Source organism: Bombus fervidus, unplaced genomic scaffold (genome assembly GCF_041682495.2).
Source record: "Bombus fervidus isolate BK054 unplaced genomic scaffold, iyBomFerv1 scaffold0020, whole genome shotgun sequence".
NCBI classification, from domain to species: domain Eukaryota; kingdom Metazoa; phylum Arthropoda; class Insecta; order Hymenoptera; family Apidae; genus Bombus; species Bombus fervidus.
The window spans coordinates 1,826,252-1,832,626 of NW_027212583.1; positions in this window are offsets into that span (position 1 = coordinate 1,826,252).

The window sequence follows — 6,375 nt, forward strand, 5'->3', positions numbered from 1 at the left end:
TATATATTTTTTATTTGTATTATGTATTATATATTTTGTTATATTTTAATATCTAACTATTTGTTAGAAATTTACAAACGCATTCAATATCCAATAGAAACAAGTAAATATTCACTTGCCATTCTGCAACCACAGAATTTTTCTTGCAACTTTCAAAATTACTTTGCTCGCGACACAATACATTATGAGGGTATCTTTTTTTTTTTTTTTTTTTTTATCGTGGGGAAATCCTCATGGACACTCGGCGATGCGTAGCAACGACCGTGTAGTGTCGGACTCCTACCGACTAAAACCCCACGGTGTTCATCCCGGCGTTCAGAGGTGCACCCGGGGTCTCTTGCGAATCACTACCGAGTGCAACCTCGTCGTCCATCTCCCTGCCGTTGTAGTTGTCTAGGGAGGCGTCCCGGCTTGAGTTGGAAAGCTAGGAGGAACCACTCCTCCTAGCGCCACGTCCCCTAATCTGACGCACCCGGGGCAGCGACGGCGGCGCCGCGCCCCTGCGTCGTGCGGAGCCCCTGCGACGTTGATGCGACGATCTACTGGGATCGGCTCTTCTCTTCCGGTCCCTCTCTGCCCGCTCCTTTCTCTGCATAACCTCCTCGCAGTAGGCGCGGACAGCGTTAAACTCCCGGGGCCCTCGGAGCATGGCCTCGACGACCGCTTCCGGAGCCAACCTCTCGCCGATGTCGAGCTGCAGGACGCGCCGCGGTTCCGCTCACGCTGGACAGAACTCCAGCGTGTGCTGCGCCGTGTCCTCCTCTTCCCCGCAGTGGTGACAGGTGGACGTCACCTCCCGCCCGATCTTCAGCAGGTACTCACCGAAGACCCCGTGTCCGCTGAGCATCTGTGTCGTCCTGAATGTGAGCGGAACCCCGCCTTGATCTCTCCAAGCCTCCCAATTGGGAAGCACGGCGCGGACGGCTCGGTGTGGCCGCCTGGCGTCCTCCTCCATCAGCTGGGAGCGCCACCGCTCCCAGATCTCCAGCTTTTTTTTCTCCTCACCAGGATACGACTGCGCCGGATGGCCATCAGATCTTGGGCCCACACCGGTGCCCCGTAGAGGACCCGAGACCGGATCACTCCCTCGTAGAGTCGACGGACTCCCGACCCTGCTCCGCCTATATTCGGAAGAAGGCCGCACAAGGCGTTGGCTGCGGCCGTCACCCGCGGGACCAGGAGCTCGAAATGCGGTCCGAACGTCCACCGACTGTCGATGGTGAGGCCCAGGTACCTCATACGACACTTCACCGGCACCGCTTCGCCATTTATGGCCATGGACAAACCATCGGGAGGGGATCCCCTGCGGCGGCGGTCGAAGAACCATAGGGCCTCCGACTTGGCCGGCGACACGCTCAATCCCAGTCGCTGAATAGCGTGCACCGCGCATGCCACAGCGTCTTCCGTGAGAATCACGATCTCACTCCACCACCGTCCCCCGGCTAGCACCAATGTATCGTCGGCGTAACAAACCAAGCCCGTGCCCGGGGGCATCGGGCATCGAAGGACGGAGTCGTAGGCCGTGATCCACAAGAACGTTCCTAGTACCGAACCCTGCGGGACGCCGCGCTCCACACGTCTTCTCTCTTCCCCGTTCCTCCCAGTAAAGGTGATCCACCTATCTTTCAGGTAGGCTCCGATGACCTCAACCAGGTACGCCGGCACCTCGAAGTGTCGCAGAGCCTCCACTATTCTCGCCCAGGGGATAGAGTTGAAGGCGTTGCTGACGTCCAGGGAGACCGCTACCGCCGTTCCGTAGCGGGAAACCATGTCCTCCGCCATGCTCCTCACCCGCTTCACAGCATCCACCGTGGAGCGACCCCGGCGAAAGCCGTACTGACTGTCGTGCCATCCGGGAACCCGCCCCGAGATATGGGCCTCCAGACGGGCGGCGATCACCCTCTCGAAGAGCTTCCCGATCTCGTCCAGCAGGCATTTCGGCCTGTACGCCGACGGCGAGTCCGACGGACGACCCTCCTTTCGCAGCAGGACCAATCTCGCCGTCCGCCACATCCGCGGGTAGATGCCCTCCCTCAGGCATCTGGTAAACAGATGCCGCACGCGAGGGGCCACCACCTCCATCTTCTCCACCCAGATTCGGCCCGGAATTCCGTCCGGACCCGCTGCCACGTCCCGGGACGCCATCTTGTTAGTCGCCGCGAGAAGCTCCTCCTGAGTGACCTGCACCTCCTCGCTCCGCTCCGTCGTCGCCGCCGTTGCTGTTGACGACGTCTCGCCCCTGCCGGAGGAGAGGGACGATCCCGATCGCCCCGCGTCGCTGTCCTGACGCGGAAACAGCGTCCCGATGCCCTTGGCATGCAGTACCGGATTCATGTTAGTGGTCAGCGGGGAGACCGCGGGTCGTAACTTCCTCGTTACCACATTGTACGGCCGCCCCCACGGGTCTGACTCAACCGCCTCGATCAGCTCCTTCCAAGACCGAGCCTTCGCCATCTTGATCTCCCGCTGCAGAGTCCGTCTCGCCACTCTGTAGACCCCGTAGCAGCGGGAGATCTCCTCTTCGTCGCGCGTCCTTCTACGTCGACGGACCCTCAGAAATCTTCTGCGTGCCCGCACGCAGCTCGCCCGTAACTCCGCGATCTCCGGCGTCCACCAGTGAACGCAGCGGTTGCGTCCACCGCCCGGGACGGAGCGCGGCATCGAGGCGTCGCACGCCGCGCTCATGTATCCTTGGAGGATCTCCGCCTCCTCGTCGACGCTTCCGAGACTGGTCGTCCCTTGGGCGTCCCAGCTCCACGCCGAGACGATGGCTGCCGCCTGCAACATCTCCCTGTCCCGCTCCTGCAGGCGCCATCTGGGAGGTTGTGATGGGCCGGAGCGGCTCGCACCTCCTCGGGCGACTTGGTTGTTATTTTCGTCCACGTCCTCCGAGACCACCTCCATAAATATGTAGAGGTGATCGGACAGGGTCCCGACGCCCTCGGCCACTCTCCAGTCACGGATCCTCGGGTACAGCTCCGAGGTGGCCCACGTGATGTCGACCACGGAGGACCCCCTCCACGCCACGCAGGTGCTCGCCGTACCCTCGTTTACCAGCAGGAGTCCGAGTCCCGCAGCCTAGTCTGTCAGCCATCTTCCACTGGTGTTCGTCGCGGAGTTCCCCCACTGCGTCGAGTGAGCATTGAAGTCCCCGAGGACCAGCACCTGGCGGGGAAAGCACCTTTTGACACATTCACCGACATCGTCTAGAAAGTCTCCGAACGCGGCCAGGCCGCTGTTGGGGGAGACGTAGACCGCCACCACCTCTATTCCTGTCCATACGATCGCGACGTAGCCGCTGCCACGGTCTAGCAGGGCGCCAATGGCGCCCAGGGTCGGCGTCCAAGTTACGGCCGTCAGTCCGTCCAAATCCCCGATCCAGTTGGGAGCGTCAGGGACGCGATACGGCTCGGCCACTGTCGCGAGGGCGACCTCTCCCTCACGGATGATCTGGAGGTGCAGGTCATGCGCCCTTCTCGATCTGCCCAAGTCGCATTGCAGGAGACGGTTAAAATCACTCAATCACCTCCATGGCCTCCTCCCGGCCATCCACCGCTGGATGTTCGACGGTGCTCCCCTCTTGCGTTACCTCCGCGGTCGGATCGCGGATCGGTGGCTTCCTCTTAGTTCTCGGCGGAGCACATACCGCCCCGCACATCCTGTGGTTGGCTGGCGCTCCCAGCGACTCGCACAACGGCCACTTGGGCGCGGAGGCAGGACACCCCCTGGCACGATGCCCGCTAACGCCACACCTGTAGCACAGATGCCCGCGATCCACGTTGGACGTGCAGGTTACCAGCACGTGCCCCAGCTCCAGGCACTTAAAGCACTGCAAGGCCAGCGCCTGCCGCAGCTCCTCCTTAGCGACCGAGATATCTATCCCGGCCACCCTCAACTCCGCCGTCCTATTCGGGGCCGCTACTCTCACCGCGGCCGGGTCCAGCACCTCGGCCAGACGCGTCGCCAATCGCGACACCTTTCCTCTGTCTCTGTCGCCGGGGAGCCGGATAATTATACCCCCGGTAATCGATTTCCTCATTCCGAGGGACTCGACGCCGATCTCCGCAAGCGGGACCTCCTGTCGCGCCGTCGCGAGAACATCAGCGTACGATGTCTTAACCCCCTCGTTGATAGTCAACGTCACCGCGGACGTACGCGGTGCGCGGGGGAGCGCAGTCGTTTTCGTCGCCTGCGCCGTTCCTTTCTTAGTCACTAGTGCGGCGCCCGTCTTCCGTGCGCCCGTTAGTCTTGACGAAGGAGCAGCAGGCATTCCCTCTTTTTTCTCCTCCTTCCTTGCGGCCCTTGTCTTCCGCGGCCGTCTTTCCACCACCCTCCATTCGCCACCCTCCTGCTCCCTCGGGAGCATTGTGGTTTGTGTGACGCGTGGGGCAGCGGGTTGGTCCGCCTTGCGCCGAGTTTCGGGGCTGCGCGGTCTCCGGCCCCCGAACCGTTCCTCGATGGCCCTCATGATGGAGGGACCGAGTTCGTTCATCTTTTTCTCTAGGGCGTCCAGACGCGCGCCTTCTTGTTTACCCTCCCGCGGAGGGTGGCCGGACTCAATAGTCCGACCGTTGCACCGTGGGCACTCGTGGGTGCGAGCGGCCAGCCTCGTTATCTCTTTACGCAAGGCCGCGTTTTCCTCCTCCAACGCGGTCAGCCTTGCTTCCGCGAGCCTGGCGGCCGTGGAGCTACCGCTGTGGACCACCTCAGCCCTCTGCAGGTTATGCTCCCTCCATGCGGCGGCGACGTAGGTCGCCGCGTCCTTTAGGTCCTTAATGCTGGCTCCCTTCAGGTTCGACGATACCGCCGCCACCCGCAAGATCTTTGACACCTGCCTGGTGAACTCGGCGCTCACGTCGGCCGCCGAGCTCATCCGTATATCCAGTGCCAAATCCACGGAGATTTCCGGGGTCAGCGTCATAATGCGCCTTCTCTTCCCCCCCGGAGACAGTCGATCCCAGGGATGATCGCGACGCGAAAGAGGCGACCGAATCCTCGTCATCGGACCTCATCCGCGTTCGTAGCGCCCTTACCGGCGCGAGGCCCGTTACCGCGGCCGGTGCGAGGAAGACGCCGTCCGTTCCGCCCGTGGTTCTCCGCGATGCTCTTGTCATTCTTCTCGGAGGTTCCTTGTGAATCTGCGTACTACTGCATCCCGCCTCGCCAGACGTGAAAACACATCCGGGGGCCTGGCGGTCCACCCCCGAACGGCCGTGGTCGTGAGATGACGACGCAGGTGAGCCCACTTGACTACCCACCGCTGCGCCGGTACTGGGGTATCCCTCCCCTGCACCGTAAACCATTTTTCTTTTGTGGTCGCAATCCATAGTAATATATAATTTGTTGTCGCCGCGGTCGTCAACAAAGTCCGTCCTGGTGCCACTCACTCTTTCGCACCCTGCCCCGGTCAAAGCCGGTGCAGGGTGACGGGGAGCCCCACAAGAAGGTGAGGTGAGTGGTCTTGACAGTCATGGGCCCACCAACTTCTCCGAAACTCTCCGCATCGGATCGGCAAAATTGACGGGCGCCAGAGGCACCGACCTGCTGCCACCCGACTCTAAGAGAGCATCAGATCTATCGGGGTTTCCCGGGACGTGGTCCTACGGCCCGAAAACCCATGCCCGCCTCATGCTCCCCAACTGATACCATAAACTGATGTCATAAAAATATTCGAAATTTAAGAATTAATAAAATTAATAAAAAATCATATATAAGAAGTATATTGATAAAAATCTTAATTATCATTACAATGTGATTAATATACATGTTATATATATATGATACATTATATTATGTTTATATATATATTAAAATTTATATAATACATGATATGATACATATATATATTATTATTATTATATATACATTATATACATTTTTAATTTCAGCATTACAGATAAGTAATTTTTCATCATTAAAATAATTCTTTTTTATTTTTTTTTCATATTTCTTTCGTTTTTAACAATTCCTTGCGTTTTAATTTGGTATCTAATTTTGTCAAAAATAACAGAATTGTCCTAACTTCTAAAATTATGAATTATAACTACAAATATAAGCTATTGAGGTTCTGTTATTTTTGATTATTTAATAGTCTGCTTCTGATTTTTCTTGTTGTTTTCTTTTTTTCATATTTTATGTTGGATTTTCCCGGCCGGCCTTTTTCTCGTCGTCCTCTTGCGGCAATTTGTTTGATGGTTGTACTGTGATTGGCGAAGCAACTGGTGCAACGGGCATAGGAATACTTGGTATACTATCCAGTAATTTAATGTGGCTCATTTGTTCACCCAGTTTTACCAAATTCACGTTACATAGCTAGGACAGCTGAAGCTAATGGCTGCGGAGCTCCGTCCGACGATTGCGATGCAGATTTGTGGG